The 24282-nt window shown below is 44.1% G+C and overlaps 1 protein-coding gene across 3 annotated transcripts in view; it reads left to right on the forward strand.

Annotated features, from left to right (window-relative positions):
* The window catches only part of LOC146784103 (uncharacterized), a 310978-nt gene that overhangs the window by 44992 nt on the left and 241704 nt on the right, over window positions 1-24282 (forward strand). The gene's annotated exons all lie outside the window — the stretch shown is intronic.

Raw genomic sequence — 24282 nt, forward strand, 5'->3', positions numbered from 1 at the left:
CTCCTAAATGCCTTCTGTGAATACCGAAATTCTTAAAATTAGGATTTTTCTCAATTTAGTAGTCCTAAGTTTAGGACTCCTAACTTTAGGACTCCTAAATGCCTTCTGTGACTACCGAAAGTCTTAAAATTAGGATTTTTCTCAGTTTAGTAGTAGTATAGTTAGGACTCCTAACTTTAGGACTCCTAAATGCCTTCTGTGAATACCGAAAGTCTTAAAATTAGGATTTTTCTCAATTTAGTAGTCCTAAATCTAAATTTAGGACTAATAAATTGAGAAAAATCCTAATTTTAAGAATTTCGGTATTCACAGAAGGCATTTAGGAGTCCTAAAGTTAGGAGTCCTAACTATACTACTACTAAACTGCGAAAAATCCTAATTTTAAGACTTTCGGTATTCACAGAAGGCATTTAGGAGTCCTAAAGTTAGGACTCCTAACTTCTGTGAATACCGAAATGAGTAAGTGCCTTCTGTGAATACCAAAATGAGTAAGTGCCTTCTGTGAATACCAAAATGGTAGTAAGTTTAGGATTTTGTCTTAAGTTAGTTCTGTGAATCGGGCCCATATATTTTAAAGGGGAGGGGGCCACACGGACCACCTCCCTGAGCCTTTAAGAAGGCCTGGGGGACCCCATCCTCCAGGGCTGCTGCTTAACTGAAAGAGGAGGGGGGTGCGTGGCCCCCTTGCCTGAGCCATTTTCGGCCCGACGTCCCCATCTCCCGGAGCCCAATACACTATTTAAATGTGAATGCCTTGATGCCACCCAGGGCACCCACGATGCTCAGCATTAGGGGCTGTGGGGAGAAATCCAAGGTCCCCGTGGCCCTAGCAGGCTCCCCACATGCTACGGGAGCCGGCATTGCTCCCTCCAGCAGGGAGCAGGTACATTTCTTTATTCTTGCAGCTCCCCTCCAAGACACATATAATAGTAAAGAAGTCGGTTTTCCTAGGAGATTGTAATTGAAAGCCGTGTCTCTGTTTTATACTCATCCTTCTTATGTCTATCAGCTTCCTGCACACTCACATTTCTTGTGTCTTCTGGCATCCTACAAGGTTTGCTGTCCCTTCTGTTACCTTAACCTCTCATGGACTCCTATAACCTGCCTTCCTGCTATGCTCCAAGCCCGGCTGCAAGCCCCTGGTCCCACGACTGTGCCTTTGAGGTCCCTCACCGTTTAAGAAGGCTCGATCAAAACAAAGGCGGTCCTGTTCATTCTAGGCTGAAGGTGCTGAAGTCAACGTACAAGGTTATTGTAGTCACACCTACACACAAGCCTGGTGCCAGCGACAATTATTTTAATAACACTTAATACCCGCCTTTGCATGTCTCTGTTTTAAAACAATTCCTTTAGCAGGTAAGCCTACGTTTAAATAACTGCGGGAAAGTTCTACTGACATCTAAGGTCACGGTATGTAATTCCTTTAATGACAGCTGGCCTGCAGTTTTCCTCAGATTGATTTTCCGTGGGCCAGTCAATCACTTAGGCAGGGGCTCCACTGCAAACTCCACCAGCGAAGGCTGAGTCTACAGAAAGGAAGGAAAAAATAAAAAATAAAACGAAAGCAGATATTGGCCCACCAGCCCTGGCCCCGAAGAGGACTACCCTTCACTAGATATGCTCATGTGCACAAGCACAATGTTTTCACTCCTAGTGAAGAGATCCAAATGCTAAAGTGGGAAGAGGTGGGGCCCATGCTATTGTGAAATTGTTTTAAAATGTGAGGCCGGCAAGAGAGGTAAAGCTGTCTCTAGGGCAGTCGTAAAAATGCCACTTCCAACTTTAGCAATGGTAAGAGTGGGCCAGCTAGGCAACTTTAGCATTGTTTTGTTTGCACAGGCATGTACGTCCGTATTTATGTGCATTCAGTCACCGAGCAGAAGACACAAAAGGATGTTTCTCTCTAATTGTAGAACTCACGATTCAGAACATACATGTAAGCTCGAAATATTTAACTTCCTTTCTCAATTACAGTCTTAAAACCGTTTTGTATTAAACATCTAGGGGCATATCAGCAAGGCGAGGCGATAGAAATTTGCGGCGGTTTTCGGCCGAAAAGCGGCGATAATTTTATCGCCTAATAAGCAAGGTCACGCTAACGCGTGAACCCTTGCATTAGCGCGGGGAATCTTAACGCCCAGCTTTGCATCTCTAATGAGATGCAAAGTGGGCGTTCCTGAACTGACATGACAGGAGAAATGTCGCTAAGCGACATTTCTCCTATCATCAAGCCCCACGCTATGAAGCATAGCGGCAAGAAAAGTAGCGATAACCCCTGTTATCGCTACTTTCCTTACGCCTGCTTCAGGACTGACTTAGCCATGATATCCCATGGAAGGTGGATATCATGGCTAAGTTTATGGAGCCCTATCAACAAGCTAACGCCACATAGCGTGAGATTATCGCTGGGTTTCCAGCAATAATCTCACGTTAGGCAGTTGGCGCGAGGATTTTTATTGCTTTTGAGATAAGCTTTGCTAATAGCACGCTATCTAGGCGATAAAAATCCATGCTAGCCGGCGATAATTATCCTAGCGCTAAGTGCGCTTAGCGATAATTATCGCCGGTTGTTGCTGATATGCATGCTAATTTCTAATTTGGTGACATGTTTATATGCTTGAAATTTGCATGAGCTGCAACTCTCTTTTACCATCAAGAACCATTGCTAAGAACAAAATATAAGCTGTCATTTTGCTCTCCTGAAAGTTTCACCTTCTCGGTGACATACCAAGTCTAATGTAAACAGAACAAGAGGGCTTGTGGAAAGAATGGTAAATAGAAAGAGGGGAATATTAGCCTTAGTATCTTTATTAATATCACGTTTTCTTTCCACTACCTGGATAAAATAAAGATTTTATTTAAAGGCAAGCAGTTGGACCTCATGCAAGTTTAAACTTAGCAATCACATTGCAACCTATGCTCTCGAGTTGTTTGAAACAAAAGCACGCTTATGCTCTAAGTGCCTGATCTAGTTTGGTAGATGGACCAACATGCCTCCATCAAGGAGGGACTGATTCATCCATCATCCCAGTAGATATCCTTCTGCCATATTTAGGGATGGCCTGATGGGCCGCCATCCGTCATGCTGGAAGATGGTCTGTTAGCTGAACTTCTTCAGACCTCCGTTGCGGTGTCCCTGTCTAACATCAGTTGACTTCACTACATCAACATTGATATTGCAGACATGCCACCATATTTAGAGTTGTCTGCTGTCAAACTGGCATTAAAGGATGCTCATAGCAGAGGACAGCAATGGCAGACCAGGTTTCTCACAGCAGAGGCATCCATGAGTAAACACACACCTGATGAAAATTTACTCACAAACAAAACATACAGCTCACACTACAAAAGACACTCTTCTCACAAAACCAAGCACCAGCAGTCTTCTCTTTTTTTTCTTTTTTTATATATCTCGAAAAAGACAGTCCAGGCTCTCTGAAAATTATTTTACTGCCATGGTGGATAAGATCATTTGGGTAGAGTCACAGTTGTTTGTAACTCTGGTCCAGGAACAAACCATGGCCAGAGAATGGAAATATGGACCAGAATCGTTGATAAGGTGAATGCTGTCTCCAAATCCAGATGCTCACAAGAGGATATCCCCAAGCGGTGGAATGACCTGCAGGAGAGACTCTGTTTCCTCGCTTTGAGGGCACTCCAAGAGGCCCTGGTAACAGGTGGTGGGTGTCCCAGATCCCTCAATCTCATGTCATCAGAGAAGTTATTGCAGCGGTGGCTCCTCCCCTATGGCGCTTCCTGGTTTCTGGTTCCTGCTGTCAAGGAGCAGTAGGGGAGAATGAGGCGGCAGCCAGCCGACCTGCAGGTAAGTGTTTTTATTTCTTTTACCACCTCCACCCTTCCCCCGCCCCCCACCCCTGTTAAATAGGGGCCTCCACTGAGCTATTGTCCATACTCTACAATTAAGGCATCATGGAAATTCCAGGAGGAGTGGAGACCAGCACTTCCGTTCACAAAATAGTTAACTCACCCACTCTGCCTTTTCACACCTTAATTCCTAACAAAATCACTAAACTCATGACAAACTATTAATACAAGCATGCTCATTGATGTCTGTCACAACTCACTACATTCTCTTTAACACAACTCGTATAGGAAACAAAAGCTAACAGGAGTGTCTTTACATTTGAAGAACAAATCACACACCCTGTATGTATAGATAGCATCAATCAGGTTACTACAATGTAAGCTCTACCCAATCTTATCAGATTTACATAACACACACTGTCTCTCTTGATCTGATATAACATAAAATATGATTTGTGGTAGTAGAGGTTTGAACCGATGAATCCATGTCACCAGGACTACAATGTTCCAGTTCACATATCACTTCGTTCAGGGAATTAATTTGAATTTTCTTATTGCACAAGCAAACATAATTTTAATGAAACCTAAAAACTAAAGATTGGAAAAGTGAAGTCATAGTGAATTGTAGCCATTTTGTTTAATAAGGAGCACTCAACATTACACACATTAGCCTCGCACAAAACATTGAATTGGTTGGTCCTTGAAAAGTGCCAGGACTACTTATTTTTATTACACGGTAATAGGGTGATGTAAAAGTCCTGAGCCTGCTGACCAGAATGGTTCAGTTGTCTCACTCAACTTTGTCACAACATACCTCTGCTAACAACAGATTATCAGTGGATGAGTAAAAAAGTAGTGTCATAGATAGTATGTTAGAAATGAGAGGTAGTGGTGCACCTTCACTGGCCCCAAACCTAGCTAAAGACCCCATTCAACAAAAGCGGTCTGGAGGAGTGAGAGGGAATCAGCTAACCTAGATGTCTTTCAATCACTCCTGCATATTGTCTAACACAAGTTTTTTAAAATCTTTTACATATTATTAATATAGCATTGTTATTTGCCCTACAAATCGTATGAACTCATTATGAGTGTTCACTTTTTAAATGAAAAATCAATCAACTTATGAACTGTTGTCTGGAAAGGGCCTCTAATCAATTTTTGGCTCATGTTTGAATCCTCATCCAACATGCAAGTTAGCTTAGTTTAAGAAAGAATTAAATTATATTTTTTATTCTAAGTTATAAAATAAAAAAATAATAAATATAATTATTATGAGTTGCGGCCTTTTCCTTATAAAATGATTTAAATGTTGCATTGATGTTTTATGTAAACATACATACTTCTCTAGAAATTTCACACTTTGCCAACCATGCATTTTACACACAATGCATATTTCATCACACAAAGTTGTCAATTATTGTCATCTGAGTATATCCAGCTCCATCTATAATGGTTTGTTACATATGCAGTTTGATAGAATAGTGTTATACATCCAAAAGCCCAGCACGTGAGAAGAATACATCAGCAATGTGTACAAGCACTTGTTTACAGGGAGAAAATACATTAGAAAGTACAGAATTACAAAAAAGGTATTATGAGGCATAATGATAAGAACATGATTACATTTCCAATGCAATATATAATATGATTCCAACTATTCTGAAGGTATATAGTCAGTGATACATTTAGGGTAATATTCACAAGAATGTGTGCTAAACATTTCCCCAAAATTTTAACGCAGCTTTACAGATGGCAGCCTATCGCGGGAAAATAACCCTGTCTCAACGTGGAATTCACAACACGGCGGTACCATGCGATAGTCTGCCGAAAACGCGGCCAATGTCCGCAATACAACCACCGCGACAGAGATAAAAACACAAACCCCAACGCATTAAAAGACTCGATGTGCCCAAACGCGATAAGAAAACAGTGACAACCAGCGAGAGCCCAGCAATACCCATGCGTAATGCAGGAAAAAGCAAAAGAACAGCATACGTAAAATGCCACTAAATAACGACATCAACTGCTGAGTACCACGGATGCACCCTGACTGACTGCAGAGGACAACATGAACCCCACAATCCCCACGGAAGAACACCGAGGAATACAGGGCCAGTGGAAGGGCAATGAGAAGAGGAAGAGGAAGATGGGGTACAGTTACCAGGAAAACCCGATTATCACCACGGATTAGCCAGAACACCACCAACAACTGTACACCACCTCCAACGTGTCATTGGCAACAAAGAGGCAAAGATGGCACACCACCTCGGACCATGTGAATACCGTCGCATGGCAGAGAAGGACAATGGAAGAGCACAAGATGCTCTGGACTGATGTGAATGGCAAAACCAAGCAGAAACTCATTACCAACACGAAAGCAGCAACGCACCCCGGAGGAGGGGGGCCAGCAGAACACCAATAGCTGAATGACATGGAGAAGATGGTGGTCACAGTCACCAGTCGGGAGACGGTGACAGGAGTCGGGGATCCGGACACTGTCCAACATGACCCGACACCACATCAACAGGGTGCGCACCAACCAGGGAGTGGGTGGACGGGGGGAGATGGGCACAATGGCACACATGCACAATTAAGCAGAGCACACTGCACACCCACAAAGACTCAGGATCATCCCCCTGATCCCACGGGAACACTTCCGCACACACACAAACACCAAGTAGTCCCACGTACATCATGTGCCCAAAGGGGTACCCACCCAACACATCACCAAGCACACAACCAACACATGCACACGTGCGAAACACAGCAAACACGCATATATGTCAGACACTCTGACAATGCAAGAGACACCACATGACGAGTAGCATGGCTGCAGTCCAATCACAATGACAATGTACACGGCATGACACTGAGGTGGCTGAGTGCGGACCACAACCGGAAAGGAGCAGGTCACACTCGGACACAACCACCTGCACAAACAACCCCTGACGACAACAACACATCTGCGGACAAACCATGCCCAAGAGTCACAACTCAACAAAGAGCACAAGTTACCCAAGTCTGCAACATCTCAGCACCGTGGAAGCACAGAACTGACAGGCACACTGCATGAAATGGACCAGTGGCAGACAAATCAGAGCCGCAGGAGCGAATCACCCACCATGCAGCATTCGCACATAAGTATAAGTGCACTTCGACATTGGCAATATCCCGTTACAAACAGCAACACCTCCACAACAGAACACAGGACACAACTGGTGCCGCAAATGTGCACAACATGGCAAATCACATCTGGCACAGCAGGAAACTGTGACATGACAATGTACAAGTACAACCTGTAACCTGCAAATATGTTTTATTCACACATGCTGTGCTTTTGGACATTTTGTACTGTCCCATGATTACCAGGGATGGACACAATGTGACGTGCTCATGAGAAGAAATTGTCAATGATGGTGTTCCTATGGGCCATTCCTGCCGCAGCTGCAGTGGGATGTGGGCCACCTGCCCCATCGTCACCATCATCGTCTGGTACTTCTGGAACTGGGATCCATGGGGCATTGGTGCGTACACAGATGCTGTGCTACACACAAGATGCAATGATCATCTTGCACACGATGTTCGGGCTGTACAGGAGCTTTCCACCTGTGCTATCCAGACACCTGAAACGTGACTTCAACACGCCAAATGTGCGTTCAGCGATGCCCCTGCTGCGTATGTGGGCCGCATTGTACTGCCTCTGGGCGGGTGTGCTCGGGTCTCGGAGGGGTGTCATCATCCAAGGGCAGCGTGCATATCCTTGATCACCTGTGACAGTGCAGGGAGAAAAGAGTCAATACTTGGTTCGGCAGGATGTGATGGCAGGCCCACTAATCCAGTGATGCCTGTGCTGGTTGTGTGTGGGGTGAGTGTAAGCCAGCCCTCAGGGTGTAGCTGGTGCTGGCAACAACTCCAACAGTCATCAGACACTCAGAACAACAAGGGGGGATGACTTGAGTCGCACAGGGTTAGTGGCCCCGGATGCACAGCGGCCGACATGGGCCAACCGCCATGGCACGCTGACCTGCGGGAGACTGGGGTTGGGTCATGAGGGCAGAGCAGGGTCTCGTATGTGTCAAAGGTGCCTTCCGCGGAGTGTCTCAGGGAGAATGGGAGGTCTACCCCCAGGGCATGATGCAGAGGGCACATGCCAGCTGTGTCCGGCAACATGGCGAATATGAATGCCACGGACTCATGCCAGACACCAAGTCCGTACCTGCCCGTTGCTGATGACAACCCCCAGGCCACAGGCTCAGACACCAACAATGTTCCGCCAGAGGCTGACGGTCACTCACGGCACACAGGGTTAGTGGCACCACATGTCGCAGGCCTGCGATGCGGAATTATGCTTCACTGATCGAAGGGAGTCTGGTGCTGTGGCCGCTGCCACGGACTTGAGGTCACTGCCATTCAGGACACAGTTCCACATGTGGGACCTACTGGGACGAAGAGGACGCCGGTAGAGCATCTCAATGAGAAAGGAGTAAAATGGGCCAGCGTCGTGGGGCCAGCGATGGTCTGCAGAGGCTGCAGAGGTCACGGAATGGGGCTTGGAGCTTGCATCGGCATGTTGTGGGCCTTCTTTGACACACAACGGTGTCAGCAGGTGAGCAGTGTGGCGTTGGAGTGCTGGGGCGGGCAGGCCTGGTCTGTGTATCAGCGTCCTGGGGTGCAGCAGGCGCACAGGGTCGCAGGCCCGCTGCTCATGGTGTCGGCCTCGGGGCGGACTGCGAGATGCCGCACTGTCAGTGACGTTGGCCTTCCCAGGAAAGAACCACGCTCTATGCCACGGGATTTTTGTCCACACCCCTGCGCAGCCCTGGCATACTCAGGGCCAACCCACTATGCTCACGGGAAACACAGGGGGAGACGTAGCGAGCGACATTTCCGCTATCTGACCCACGGCCTGGGGTGACATGGTTGTGTCCACTGTTCACTACTCTCCAGTCACAAGCAGTTGTGGTCTGCAAGGACATATCTGTGGTTTGCATACCCATGTCTGTCCTACACATTCACGCCTCACTTGTTTTTATGTACATTCCCATTCAGGGTCACTTGCAACTTTCACACATGGCTGCATTCTACATCTCCACATGTTCAGCTGTTGTGTGGCTGTGGTGCCATGATAGAGCTGCAGGGGTAGCCCAGGATCACCATGGAGTAGTGTTGTCATGTCTGGTAGGTGGTCATGTTGATTGACATGTTGTATGTGGTTTGGTCATGTGAGCATTCCCATGGTTGTGTGTTGTGTGATGGCTTTGAGGTGTGTGGTGTGTTGATTTGCCACTTACTAACGAGCAGTCCAGTTCCATATGTGCCATCCTGAAAGCGCTGGTTGATTATGGACTGTCGGAAGATTTAGGAATCGTGCACACTGCCGGGGTGGTTTGCAACGATTTTGGTGAACATTCCCCGGTGGGCCACTATTGCCTGCACAATGATGGATTGCGTGTGCTTTCTGTTGTGGTAGTGGTGTGCATTATCCGCAGGGGGCACAAGTGGGACATGTGTGTAGTCTATTGCCCCCAACACTGCCGGGAATCCAGCTATGGCGTAGAAGCCTTGCTTGGTCTCCTGCTGTTCCTGTGCAGTGTGGGGGAAGTGAAGGTACTGGGGTATGATGCTGATGATGGCATCAGGACAGGTGTGATGAACTTTGAGAGGGCTGGCTGTGAGACCCCTCTGACTCTGGCAGTTGTTGGTTGAAAGGTACCAGAGGCCAACAGGTCTAGTACAGCCAGCAGCTTTGTCTGCGGAGGGATGTTGGTTCTCTGTTGTTTAGGACCGTCAATCTGTAGGCGATGTGGGACATGATGCGGATGAGGGTTGACCGTTTGAGCCTGTAGTGGGCAATGACTTCCTCAGGCGTTAGGTCTGTGAGAGTGGTGCGTTTTCGATAGGTACGCTGCCTTACTCTAGGATGCTTCTGTGGTGGTCGGGGTGTGGGTCCGGGTCCTGGGGGTGGTGGAGGGCCTGGGGGTGGTGGTGGTGGGTGTTATGGCCCTGTTGGGGCTCCGAGCTGCATGATGAGTAGCTCCATGGCGTTGTTTGTTCTTCAGGTGTGGCTGTGTGCAGGGCTCCGTTGCCTACTGCAGGTAGTCGTCTGGCTTTACACCTGCAGGAGGCAGGTGTTAAATACCTCCTGCTACCGTGGCTTATCATGTGGTTTTGAATCGCATCGTGGATCTGGCAGTTCGTTCTGAAAGTGGTGTGGTTTTTTTGTGTGTTTTTGCACGGGAACGCCTACTCTGCATCTCATTAGGGTTAGCTGGTGGTGTCCACAGTCGATATAAATTTTGGGGCAGTTATCGCTGGAATACTGGCGATATCTGCAGTTTGCACAGGCTTGTGAATGGGGTGTTAAATCTATCTCCACTTTTGATGCGTTAAGGTGGAGATAAATCGGATATAAGTCCTTGTGAATATCCCCCTTAGTTAGAAACTGGTTCTCCAAATACATTAGCAACACAAATGGTAGTCTCAACCAAAACACATTGGGCTGCCCTAATGCTTTTTTCACAAAAAGTATCCTCAGATGCAGTCATAAACTAGACCAAATTTCAGCAAATATACTACAGTCTGCATCATCAATTGAGAGTTCCAGACTTTGACATACACATATATCAGGTACCTTACATGAAACTCATTTACATTGGCATCACTTCATGACTCAGAGGAAATGTACCAATATGTTTTTCAGGAATATTTCACCAATGGCCAGGCAATTTGCACTACAGATCTTTTGATGATCAGTATCTGTGCAACACTCAGAAGCATCCACCTAGGACTTGCTAGTGACCCAGCAGATGACATAATTAGATACCCTGGAAAAGGATTAAGCAGAAATGTTAATATGTTTGTGACTAAGGGCCAGATGTACAATCATTGGGAATGTCGATTTCCTGATTGTGATTGTCTCCAAATCTCAATTAGTAAATCGGTATTCCTACTGTAGGAAACTCATTGAGTTTCATTTAGGGATTCCTTATGGATCGCAAATCGACTACCTCATGTATATTAATGAGGTGGGACGCAGTTGGTGACCTATTAGGAATCACAGCCATCACAGAGATGGTGGCCTGCTGAGGTCAGCAGTCCGCCATGTCTATGGTTGCTTTTTAATAAAGCAATAGTTTTGTTTATTTAAATGCAGGCTGTTTCCCTTAAAGGAAATGGAATGCAATTAAAAAGAAACCTTGAAATTTCTTTTTTTAGGAGTAGGCAGTGGTCTGTGGGACCACTGCTTACTCTTAAAAAATATTATTATTTACATTCTCAGAGAAGAACAGGTCTCTTCGTGATCCCTTCCCCTTTGCCAATGGGTTACTACCAGTTTTAAACTGGTGGTAAAGTATTACTGTAGTGCGACCGCAATTCGGTTGCAAAACAGTGATACAAACCCTACCAACTTGGTATTTGGAATGAATGTCCTAAACAAAGCTCTTCCAAATACTGAATTGCAAATGTAAAATGTGATTCTGTAGCAAGTTACTGAATCACATTTTGCATTTTGTACATTTGAAAAAACATTTTTCTGGTTGCAAATGCTCTGATTCTGCGAATCGGGTCATTTGCAATCAGAATAATGATTTGTACATCTGGCCCTAGCTTCATAATTTGTTCCTGATTTGTGTGGTATGGATTTCCCCTGTGCAGTCAGCTGCTGAACCTAACTCCTTGAGTCTTGAATGGACGAAGAGTATATCAATCCAGCAGCTCCAAAAACAAGTTTTACCTTCATTAATTTTTGGCAGTATTTATAAGGGAACATGAACACCAAACCATGCACATTACTGGAAATATTATTGGACATATCACACCACCATTACATGATTTTTAAAATGTTATATCATCTGTCGTGGTAATTTCTCCAAGAGTTTGTTATTGTGTACGCGCAAATTTATGGATTACAGATGTAATCTTCCTCTACGCAGATGATTTTCTCTTCTATTTAGAAGACCCGCTGTCATGGCTGCCGTGGCTCTGTGGGGAGCATGCTGGTGCAGCCTTGGCTTGGAGAGAGTTTCCAGGGCACAGGGCTCAATGTAGTTCTCGCGGATGCATCCTGTCCATCAGAGACCTTGCCACCCTAGTTGCCTGCAATTACTATACACCTTATTTATGATAAATACCTGTGCCAAACCTTCTTGAACCTAATTCCTTGCATACTGGAGACCTGTAAGACAAAAGTTTAAAAAGCCCTTACTAGCAGAGAGCTGTTAGTACAAAGTAGTAAGGTGCAAAGTATAAATGTTGTATGGCTAAATACTTATCGTAAAGGATAGCTATTATCTGTGCATCTCTCTTTCTGATTTCAGAAGATCCTCAAAGTTGAAAACATTACACGTGATAAGCAAAAGTGTGTTTGTTCCAAAGACTATTGCTTAAAACGTTCTTCTTGAAAATTTGAACACTTTGATTCGAATTTTGTGTGAGTGAGCCTTTTTTGTATTGTAGACTCCAAAAGAGCGAAGTGTTTTAGAGAAATATCAAATAATTCCCATGTTCAGATCATGGTAAATGGTCCTCCCTGAGAGATATAACAGGTTATCATAAGGTCCCCAGAAGAATGACTATTTTACAGTAGTGTATTGTCCGAATGAATTATCACCTGGTATTTGTTTTTCGCCAGGAGTTACTGAATGCCTGTGTTATTTTTCCTTGAGCCAAAGCCTAATGTTGGAAAAAGGGGACGTTTTCGGTTAGCTGGACATTAGGGGACGGTGTTAACCTTTAAAGACCTTGTGTTAGAAGTACCCTATAGTTTATAAAAACTTTTTTCTGTTTTGTTATCGGCACATATACGAATTCCACTAGCGACCTAAGAGGGATCTAGTGTGAAGTACCTGCGCTAAGATGGACCAGGCTCCACAGAGGGTGTTATTCTTCTTTTCTCAATCCACTTCCTCTTTCCCTGGCTCAGTTTGAATCTTTTCACACGATTCGGGCAGTGTCAGTGTTTGGCTGGCATTGGGAATTCACTTCTGGAATTCCACTGCACTCCTACAAGATCGCATAACCTAATATAGGAAACTTATGTGTTCACTCATAATACAGAATGCTAGAGGTCCTGAACACACACCTTTGACAAATTTTCAGGGGTGGATATTGACTGGGGTAAGGCAGTGACATTGACCCAACTAACCCTTGGCAATGATGAGGCACCTTTTGTGCGATGGGTGATCTCCAAGGACAGCTTTGCCGATCCTGACAAAGAATCCCTATGATGGTGGAATAGCACTCCTAAACCATCAACTATACTACTGGGCAGCCCAGTTATTTTTGGTGTATGAATAGGCCTTCGCCTCCCAACAGGAGCCTGCGCCGTATAGTAGGTGCCGATTCAGGGGAGGGACTGTCTTACCTGACAGAATTGGTGGCTAACACATGGAATAAAGCTACATGGAGATTGAGATGGGAGGGGAAGGTCACGTTGGAGATCTATTTATGGGAACTGGATGCTTTAGCAGACTTGCGGATGCTGGAGAGAAGGAGAGAGTGGGACATGCCAGGGATATCAAAGATGTGTGACATCTAGTCCAGTCCAGTTCACAGAGCTGCAAAGACAATATGGCTTAGCAGAAACACAGCTCCATATGTACACACAGGTGAAACACGGTCGGGCAGGATATGGGAACATGTTGCAAGACATCTCCGAGGAAACACCACAGTAATATACAATACTAATGGTATCCCTTCTCTTACACGCCATTTTACAGATATATAGAACACTTGTATGAAACATGCAGGTCACACTGGCCACACTGAAAGACAGGTGGGGCACGATTTAGGATCCCTCGAACATGAGGATTGGAGAGATGCATGCTGTTACACGAGGGAGGTGGCTAAGAGATCCGGTACACTGAGCATACTACACGAGGACCAGACTGCCTCCAAGTGGAGGAGGGGAACAGAGGTCTGTCTGAGATACTGTGTTCAGTGTGGCCTGCTTATACACACACTATGGGAATGCCTGTCATGCAGCCATTCTGGTCAATAGTGGGCCGTCGGATCTCTTCGGCAATGGAGAATTCCCATTGAGACATTGGGTATTTGTGTGGAGCATACCATGTCAACTGTGGTGTAATAGGCCCTTATGGTCACTAGAACGGACATTGTCAGCCTGTGAGACAGCTCACAGGTTCAAGACTGGAGCAGTGGGTAGCAAACATGGAATTGTGAATGTTGGCAGAGAAGTCAGTATACAAGGCATGTGGCCTCAGAAGTTCAATAAAGTGTGGGGCCCATGGAAGGAATTCTGAGAAATAGACTGAACCAATTATTTGTGAGGACAATGCTGATGTGGGCATTCAGAGGATATAGATATCTCTAGGGGACACCCAATATGAGGAAAGAGGGTGAAAAACCTTGAAAAAAAAAAAAATAATAATAAATACATAACTTAGCATTTAAAAAAACATACAAATTCACTTAAAAAACCATAGGTTTCACACACGTTATAGTTAGGAATTTGCATTTAAAAAACCTTGCAAATTCACTTAAAAAACCATAGGTTTCACACATGTTATAGTTAGCTGGACATTTCAATCGTAAAAAACCAATGAAATTCCCCCGTTATAGTTAGTTCAGATAACTATAACTCGCGCGACCGCCACTCTATCACAAGGATGATGTCATCAGTGATGTCATGAGTGATGCCACTGACCATGTCATGAGTGATGGAATATGTGACGTCATGAGCCGTGGATTGCGGGCGTGCGAGTTATAGTTATCTGAACTAACTATAACGGGGGAATTTCATTGGTTTTTTATGAGTGAAATGTCCAGCTAACTATAACATGTGTGAAACCTATGGTTTTTTAAGTGAATTTGCAAGGTTTTTTTAAATGCTAATTCCTAACTATAACGTGTGTGAAACCTATGTTTTTTTAAGTGATATATATATATATATATGTATATATACATATATATATAATGAAATACATTATGTATGCCTACACCTAGGTTAAGTATATGATTGCAATGCCTGTGATATGAGAATGTCCAGCCCTTGGTATTATGTGCCAGGTTTAAAGACATAACATATTGGTAGTGGACATATGTTCTTGGGGTGCACGGTTGAATCATATGATTGTGGAGTGCGTAGTAAGTGGGATGAAGTTTTGACTCAGTATATTTGTGTTATTTCTTCAAAACACAGCAATGTGGAAATATAGTTACTATACATTTATTTTGGAAAACATTTAAAGCAGTTTCTCTATAGAATGTTAGCATTGTATGTTTGTGTGACTATGCAGATTTTAGAAATATGCACTCACTTACTAACTTGAAGAGTGGGGGGTTATGAAACTGTGTTAGGTGACTATTTAATATGGGTATGTAGTGAGACGTTGTTATACAGGGAGACAGGGTAAATCGGTGTTAGATTAGGTTTGGTGTACATAAAGGTAAGTTTGGAACCATTCATATTCAACATAGTCCATTTAAAAAAGGTTTGTTGTATTGACCTGCTATTTCATTGTGCATTGTTGTTCTACCACCACTGCAAGGCAGAGTCCCAGGCTTTGGTGTAATGGAGATATATCGACTGAATAGGTTTTGTGGTTGTAGTGGGCAGGGTTTGGCTATTTATGCTCTTTTTCTCCAACACAGATGTGGAGAATAAGCATTCATGTTTCCAACAACATAAATTATACTTTAAATGCGGTGGATGGAATAGTGGCTTTCTGACACTCCCTCTGTTGTGTTTTGAGTATGTGGAGGTGGCAGACAGCTGACGGTCTTTCATCCGTCAAACCGCTGTAAGCTAAATCTGACAGAAGGACCGCCATGGTGGCAGGCGGGTAGATAGACAGTTTTGGATGGCCCATTCGCATCTGCCAAACTTTAAATCCAGCCATACATTTTAATCTACACATTCAGAAAGTTTATGCTTCCTGATTTTCCCTTTTGCATACCCCAAGACAAATCCATTTCTTTTTTCCTATAAATAAATGGGCCCTTATGGTAGGTCTATTGATTGTCTCTCAGCTGGGCTATGAGAACACAACCTACCTTGATGCAGTTGAAAAACAATGCAGAAAACGTCAAAGCACTCAAAATATAATTGCAAATGGAGCTATGACTGTATGACCACATCTCAGATGTCTGCAAGGCCTTACACCCTCTTCTCATCAAGGAAAGAATTCAATATAAGTTGCTATGTCTTATGCAATGGGCTGTCTATTGCACTGGTCCCAAACTTCTCTCTTATCTGAATGAGAAATATGTATTATATTCTGCATTTCGTTCTCTCGTTATGACCCTTCAGCAAAGGAAAACACACTGTACAGGCAGGTCTTTATGAGTAATGAGTCCACAACTCTGGAATGCTCTTCCTTTGCCCATGCTTATCCTGACTGACTACAAGTCTTTCAATGAGGTACCTAAAATACACTTTTTCTGCTAGCTTTTCCTTTTGTACCTGTTTCTTTCCTTTGTGCTGGTGTCATTTGCGTGATTTGGGTTGTCTTTTGTACATTTTATTGCTTTGATGCCTTTGATAACTGTGCTCTTCAGAAATAAAGTAGATACATAAACACAAACTCTTCTCTTATGCCTGCTGAACTCATACTGACCACCCTTTCCAGCGCTACCTCAACAGACCTTTGAGTGTTTTCATCTAAACCTTCCTTTTTCTGTAATTTGTGTTCATATATGGAATGCTGTTTCTCTTGTATGTCTTTTGTACAGGTTCGATTGGTTTAGAATGTCATGCTTCTGTGCAAGTGGCAAACGACATCCTGCACGTAATTAGGCTATTTGCTCTGAGATGCAACTTCATTAATTTATTTTTTCTAAAGTATGCAAAGGGTTATAGTTTAGTCTGATATTTATTTCGGCATGACCCAGAAGAGAACATGTGTGGACCTGTTTTGGGGAAAGCTGAATAATATGTGGCACTTTCATTGTTCAGCTGAATTGTGTGTGTTTCTTTCACAATAGCTGAATGTCTAGTGCTGTGTCAGCAACTGGCTGAAAAGCCCGAGATGTTTTTACTTAGCTTAAATAACTCAGTCGAGATGTCAATAAGGCCAAAGGAGATGAAAATTAAGTCACAAAAGTAATACGATATGTAAATGAAGAAAAATATAGTACAAGATTTGATAAAACCAACAACTTCAGTAGCAATGAGGACATGCCACAAACACAGAATCTTTGATCTGTGGGCACTTTGAATCTACCTTGATAATTTAAGTGATTTACCCATTGCTTTTCTCATTACATTTGCTAAGACCGAGAGGAAACTAGTGCTCAGATGTACGAATGTGCATTTTCTGATCACAAACCTTGCAATTCAGTAAATCACACGGTTTGCAATAGGATTTTTTTTGCCAAATGTACTAAACCCATTTAGCCATTCAGTGACAATTTACCGAATTGCTATATGGGTTTAAGAAATCATTAGGAACAGTCGCGGCTGGTCCCACGAATCAGTAGTGGGGCAGTAAGGGCAGGGGAGGGGGGAGAAAAGAAATCAAATCTGCAGGCTGACTGGCCGGCCAGCGCCCTCTTCAGTCCTCTTCCTGGCTTCTGCTGTAACAGGAAGCAGGATAGGCTACCCTGAGCCAATCACAACATTACTATGCAGCGTTGTGATTGGTAAGCACCCAGGCTCCCTTACGACAATCACAACGCTGTAATGCAGCATTGTGATTGGTCTGATCGCCGTAGTTCGGCGCTCAGGTGGGGAATGGAGGCCTGGACATGTTCTCCACCCAGGCTGTAATGCAGCCTGGGTGCAGAACATGCTAAGTGCGCATGAATGTTTGTCCGGCCCCAGGGGGCCAGACAAACAATCATGAGCACTTAGGAGGGTGTCACCACTCCTCCTCCCTGTGCAGCCTAGCTCTGCCCCACAAATCTGCTCCAGCACAGAAAAAATGAAATGATAATAACATTGCATTATTATCATTTTATTTTTCCTTTTTCGCGGTCCTGAAAGGCATTGGGGCAACACTTACTCACCTTAGTGGAGGAGCCGCCCCTGATTAGAGGAATCTCTATTTAGAAGGGGAATGTTTAGGGTGTTCCTTCAGAGCAGTGATTCCTTTTGGTATGTATTAATATATTCGTTGTGTTGTAATTGAAATGTAGTTGCAAAACATTAATACTTTACTGACTACTGAAAGGTAGTGGTAGCCTGTTTGCAAACTGTAAGGGGTCCCTTTGGCAATGGTCCAAGATTTTCTTGGAGTGCCTACTCTTAAAAAATAGTTCTAAACTTTTTTTTAAAAAAACATCCTGTGTATCCTTAAGTTCGATGGACTGCATTTAAAAAAACAAAAACATTGCTTTATTTAAAAGAAATCACAGACATAATGGTCTGCTAATGTCAGCACCCCACCATCCCTGTGATGGCAGCGAATCATAGTGGGTTGCAATTTGCAGTGTACCCCATTAATATTCAAGAGGTAGGTCGAATTGTGGCCCTCCTGCAGTTTGGTATTTTGTAAACTGGAACTGACCTACTGGTACATAGGTTGGTTTGCAAAATACCATAGGATTCACCAAAAGTTGGTGTGAAAATTGTAACCACTTTTTGCGAATTCTTATCTTAGTATATCTGGCCCATGATTTCATTGCTACTGATCATATACATTTTTCCCAGTGGTTTCTTATCTATGTTCAACAATTCACAACAGATTATCATTATTCAGAACTTGCCCCTGTGGTTTAGTGCCACTGACACATATATGCATTCAATAAGAACAATTGTTGTCCTTGACCATCAGCGCCACCAGGGAATGTTTACATAGTTACCAATAATAACTACTAAACAAAGATGAACCGGAATTCCAATTACAGACTTACATACAATCATTTCCTCACAAAGAAAGAGTTACAGCAGTCCAAGAACACTCAAACCTTCATCCAGCATGACTAAGGGCCCTGTTATGAATTTGGCTGTGTGGCAGAGGGCCGCCACGCCACCACCCTGCTCCCACACCCTCAAACAGGGCTGCTGGCCACCTGCCACATTACGAGTTTCCCTGTGGTCTGGTGAACGGTCCTTTGGCATTCCAACGGCAGTGCATTTAAAAAAGGCACCACAATGGGAGCACCAAAGCTTATTCGTGCACTGACCAAAAAGCACAATGTGGTGCATTTTGTTCTGTGCAGGAACTGGGGTGCACACATACAGGAGGGAGCAACATGTGCCCCCCAGCATGCACCCTCCTGAACAGAGGCATAAGTGGGCACTGTAAGGGCCCCCAGAGTTACCTCACCGCCACCCTTTCCATGGGGGAATCACTGCCACCCTTTCCATGGCAGGATCCTGGCCATGGATAGGGTAGCAGTGAGGAAACTCGCAATATGCTTGGCAGTACCATAGCAGCACCACCAAGCATAATGCAGCCTCACACCACCACGCTGGACCATTTTGGGACTGCCAGGGATTGCGGCGGTCCCAAAACGGTCCATCCACCGTACTCCTAATACGGTAGTCGGACCACAGGTGCGGCAGTCCCCAACCACCACCACACCTCCACCACAGGTTTGGTCGTCCAATGGACCACCAACTGGTAATCAGGCCCTAAGATTCCCAGTTGAGTTGGCATCCATACCATCTAGACCATCCTGCAAGAATTATAAGGAGCCACTATTCTGAACACAGACAGCAGTAAAATGTTGTATGCCAATAGCAATTGCATATTACCTTCAAAGTAAGCAGATTTGGATTCTAGTTTTCCAAAATCGACATTCCACATCTTATAATGGCCATGCCCTCCAATCAAATTCTGGAATTTAGACATCATGTCAATTTTTTTAGAGCTTTCAGCAACTCCATAGGGTAAGTTGCTTTCCATGCTACAGTGATGCATCACCTTACAAGCACCAGGGCCAAGATAACAAAGCTACATACATGCTTTGTCTTCATATTTATCATCAGGCCCAAGATGCATTGACTCACCTCTCTTGGTAACAGTCTACCAGCCAAAGCTAACACACAGTCCAGTTACTTTATTCCAGAATCAAGATATCGCAGGGCGTTGTCACATGTCGTAATACAAATCAGCTTCAACATCTGCACATCTAGCATAGACCCTCATAGTTCCTGGGTAGAAATGCCCTAGAGTTTTCAGGGTCAAGTAGTAATGATGGAAACAGTTAAATAGGGTTTACTTTAGTCTAGTGTTTCTTGGGATTGACTTCACACTACCCAGGCAGCTCACCCATTGTTCATCAGGTAACTCTTGATTCAAGTAATCTTACTACACATTTTGAGCAAACCCAGTTGTGTGTCCCACTTTTGCACCGGAGTGTGGTATAGACACCTTAATGCCTTCCTATCTTTCATACCCACGGGTCCAGAGCACATGTAACAATTGCAAAGTATTAGACACCTCATGTGCATTGCCCCAGATCACATGAGCCTTCTAATGCACCAGATCATTATATAGTAGAAAATGACCTGCCACTAAATCGTACACCTCCCTCACATTCTCAAAAGATCCTAATGAATCTTCGTAAGCATATTACCTGAAATATTTCCTGCCTCTCTTCTGAATAACGATTTTTGTCTGTTGTTCCCTCATCCCGTCAATTATATCCTCCATTTCTGGCCTAGATATGTCACTCATTTCCATCTCAATTGCTATTGTAATTGTGCCGCAGCTGGGTGCTCCTAACCCGCCTTCTGACAGGGTGGCATATACTTTCTTTATGGACATTCTGCTTCTCTCTGGGCACCATATCAATGAGATAAATAGCATTTGCATCTCCTTAGTATAACAGCTTCTTGAGCACCAGTGGTAGTGCCACACAAAACACAATAATCTGGGCAGAAGCAGCATCGTAGACATTGACACCCATCCCATTGGTGAAAATGGGAGTTGTTCCAAAAGTGTACTGACTGCCGCACTGTTATCCCCACTCCATTAGGTTCCCTTCAATTAAATCATTCTCACTTTGATAAATATTTACTCACAAATATTTAAAAGTATCAAATTTCCATCGCTATGGTAAAACCGTGAGGTTAGAAGCCCTATGAGAGGTAACAGTTGACGCTGATCAACCTACAGTTTAGCTAAGGGGAACAAACATGATTTTTCCCAATTTATTTTTAATCCAGAAACCATCCCAATGTTTTTTTAACAAGTCTATCAATAGCTGCAAATTATGACTGTCTTCTTGGAAGTACACTAATGCAGCATCTGCGTATAATGATATGGATGTGCCACCTACCTTCAACATTTAGCCACCCATCTGGGCACTTGGAATGCAGAAAACATGCCGAAAGGTACCATGACAAGTGCACAAATAATTTGGTGACAAAGGGGTCACTGGTCAGGTGCACCGTTCAATGTGTAAAATGTCCATTATAACCATGGCCATGCAAACTCTCGCCACCTTGTCAGAGTACAACTGCGGTACCTAGCGCAGAAACGTAGGCCCACCCGTTCCCAATTTACAAAGCACTTCCATCAGTATGGTCAATTTAAAGGTTCGAAAGTCATTTGCATGTCTAATGAGGCCACCAATGCCTGGCCACATGCTGTCTGGTCCAAATAAAGAGACTAAAAGAGCTGCCATATTTTAAGGAAGATATTTTAGCTTGGGATAAAGCTATTTTTAACTGACTGGACTACTGTTTTCTCTATGTATGCCAGTTGATTCCACAACACCTACTCCAGAACCTTATAGTCCAAATTTAGTAGGGCCAAGGAGCGATAGAAGTTCACATTTAGAAGATTGCTGCCTTGCTTCATCAATGCCACCCTCAGTGATGCTGGTAAAGTCTCTTTTTCCTGGATATTGTGATTAACTGCAATAAAAGAGATGCCACATGTGAGCTATATGCTCCATAGAACTCAACAGGTAGGCAACCCATTCCTGTCGTCTTGCCTCTTGCTACCTGCTTACACAACAATTATTTTAGCTCCTCTGCCACATCAGATTGGACCCATGCATGTGCTAGGTACACTCTGAACTGGAACACAAACAACCCAAGACCAATTTCACCCATTTGGGTACTTTAATCTGGTGCAGCGTGGCATAGAGAGAGCACAGGACCAGGTCTGGACATACCTGTTGCACTTAGGGCTTCACAATAAGGAATACAAAAAAGCAAAGGTTTCAATGCTTGAATTAATCTCAGCTACTGGCAATTGGTAGCAGCCACATACTGCTAGCAATTGTCAAACATCTCCAGGGAATTATGTGGCTACTAGACAAAAGCCCGTTTAGGATCTGTTTTGTGCCTGTCAATAGACACAGACCAGAAGTATCCACTAGATGTTCCTGATGGTTGTAGAACTAATGACAATTTGAGTAAGAGAATGCAACTGCTTCAGGAAATTACATTTAAATCTTGAGAACATAAACTGGTGTGGTTTGCTCATGGCAGGATGTACTCACTTTTTTATCCAGATAGGTCCTTTCCCTCATTGATGAAGATACTTGACTGATATCGGACTGTATGACACACAAAAGGTGAGGAAAAGAGGCAATATACACCAAGGGCGTCCTCCACTCAATCAATCATTCTTAACAAAAAACGCTTGGCATAGAAACCACGACTAATACAACCTTTGTAACTTCAGGGATCCCCCTATTCTACTCTTATTCAGGTAGGGACTGGCTCTAGTTTTAATTCAGATGCAAACCTCCGTGTGGGTGTTGTGTTTTAAAAATAGGCACTAAAACCTGTGCTGAGAAGTATACAAAGTGAAGATGTAAAACCCATGGGAACAGCCCAGTGGAGAAAAGCATAGGGAGTGCCTCAAATAGCAACCGCCAAGGGGAGATTGGCAGGTTCTCACCAATTTGCTCACTTTATCATCATTAGCAACTCTCCTATGCAAAGGAAGGAACCAATACCCGAACAAGTTCAAACGAATCTTGTGTGTGCGTTGTAATCTATCTGATTGTGTTAAGTGTGCAACCTATCGCAACAACCCCAAGGGGTCCACTGAGAGGGAGGAGAAAAATTCTTCCTTACAAGAAAAGAGTTCAAAATTATTTTTTTCCCATGACTTTTACATCTTCACTTTGTCTACATCTCAGCACTGGACTAAGGGCCTGATTTGGAGAGCGGCGGTATAGCCATTGGACAGCCATTGTGGCAGTTAGAATGCCGCCAAACAAGCCTGTGGCATCCAGACAGCTGTATTATGAGAACACCGCCTTCCTGGCAGTGTTGTGTCAGCAGTGCAAGGGTATGCTTTGGCTCATAGAGAGTATGAAGCATATGTTGCCGCTGTGCCAGCACTGCTTGCATGTTGGTGCACTGTGTGCCATTCATCATGTCATGCATGGCACACAGTGCTCACACGACAGTGCAAGCACAGGCGGGCACAACATGTGACCCCCATACACACATTCCATGGGCTAAAATGCCCTGGGGCACTGTTTAGGGCCCCTTTCTCTGCCTTTCTGTCAACCTGTTCATGACAGGATCCACGCCATGAACAGCTAATTGAAAATCTGGTCGTAATCTGCATGGCTGTGGCGGCATTGGCACGGCTGCCACAGACCACCGCTTTCCCCACCTCTGCTCTGTCAGGATTCTGGTGGTGGCAACAGTCTTGTGTTGTGCTGGTGGAGGTGGTCGGACTGCTACTGCGGGTACAGCGTGCACGTCTTGGGATTGCCGTACTCGTAATCAAGCCCTTAGTTCCTCTTTTTTAAAAGACAACAGATGCACAGAAGTTTGCTTCTCGATTAACACTAGAGCCAGTCCTTACCTGAATAAGAGTAGAAAGGGGGGGCCCCCTTGAGTTACAAAGAATGTATAAGTTGTGGTTGCTATGCCAAGGATTTTTTGCTAAGAATTATATAGGACTGTAATTAGCTTTGAAATCAATTTTGATAAACCAGAGTAGCTCCCCATTAATTTGACTGAGGATGAAAATGACAGGACCAGCCTTAGGCTATACTAAAAGTGCCTCAAAAGTGTCAGATTATAAATTTGACCTTGAAGGTGAGGAGAACAAACAAGACAAATTACTAGCACTAGGGCTGCCCATCTGAGCAGACCTGGAGAGTTAGTGTCAAATATATGTATCAGGTTGAGGACGTATTGCGGCAAATTAGATTACTATAATCCTATGATAAGCATATATTTTCTAGCCCTTCCTGTTACCATATAGAAGAGGACTCTGGTTGACCTCTGCGAGAAGCGCGTTTAGCATGTGAAGTCTCCCAGAGTCAAAGCATCTTTATTGAACGTCCCATGTTACAAGGCAGGGTATGGTTTTCCTGATACAGCCTGCTGCTATGGGTGGTCCAATTAAGCAGTGTTGAGGAATGGACAATAGCAAGCCCTGGGATCTTATAGCCTTAGCAGTGGTGGTGCAGGTACCATGTAACATCTTGCTTTTGGCTAAGAACAGTAGAGTTTCTTTCTTCCCTATAGCATATAGCCAGATAAGCAGCACACTGTTACGGCTGTGGAGTTTATTTGCCCTTCCCTCTTATACTTCTGCACTACGATCCGGATTTTTATCCTGT

Source organism: Triturus cristatus, chromosome 11 (assembly GCF_964204655.1).
Source record: "Triturus cristatus chromosome 11, aTriCri1.1, whole genome shotgun sequence".
Taxonomy (NCBI): domain Eukaryota; kingdom Metazoa; phylum Chordata; class Amphibia; order Caudata; family Salamandridae; genus Triturus; species Triturus cristatus.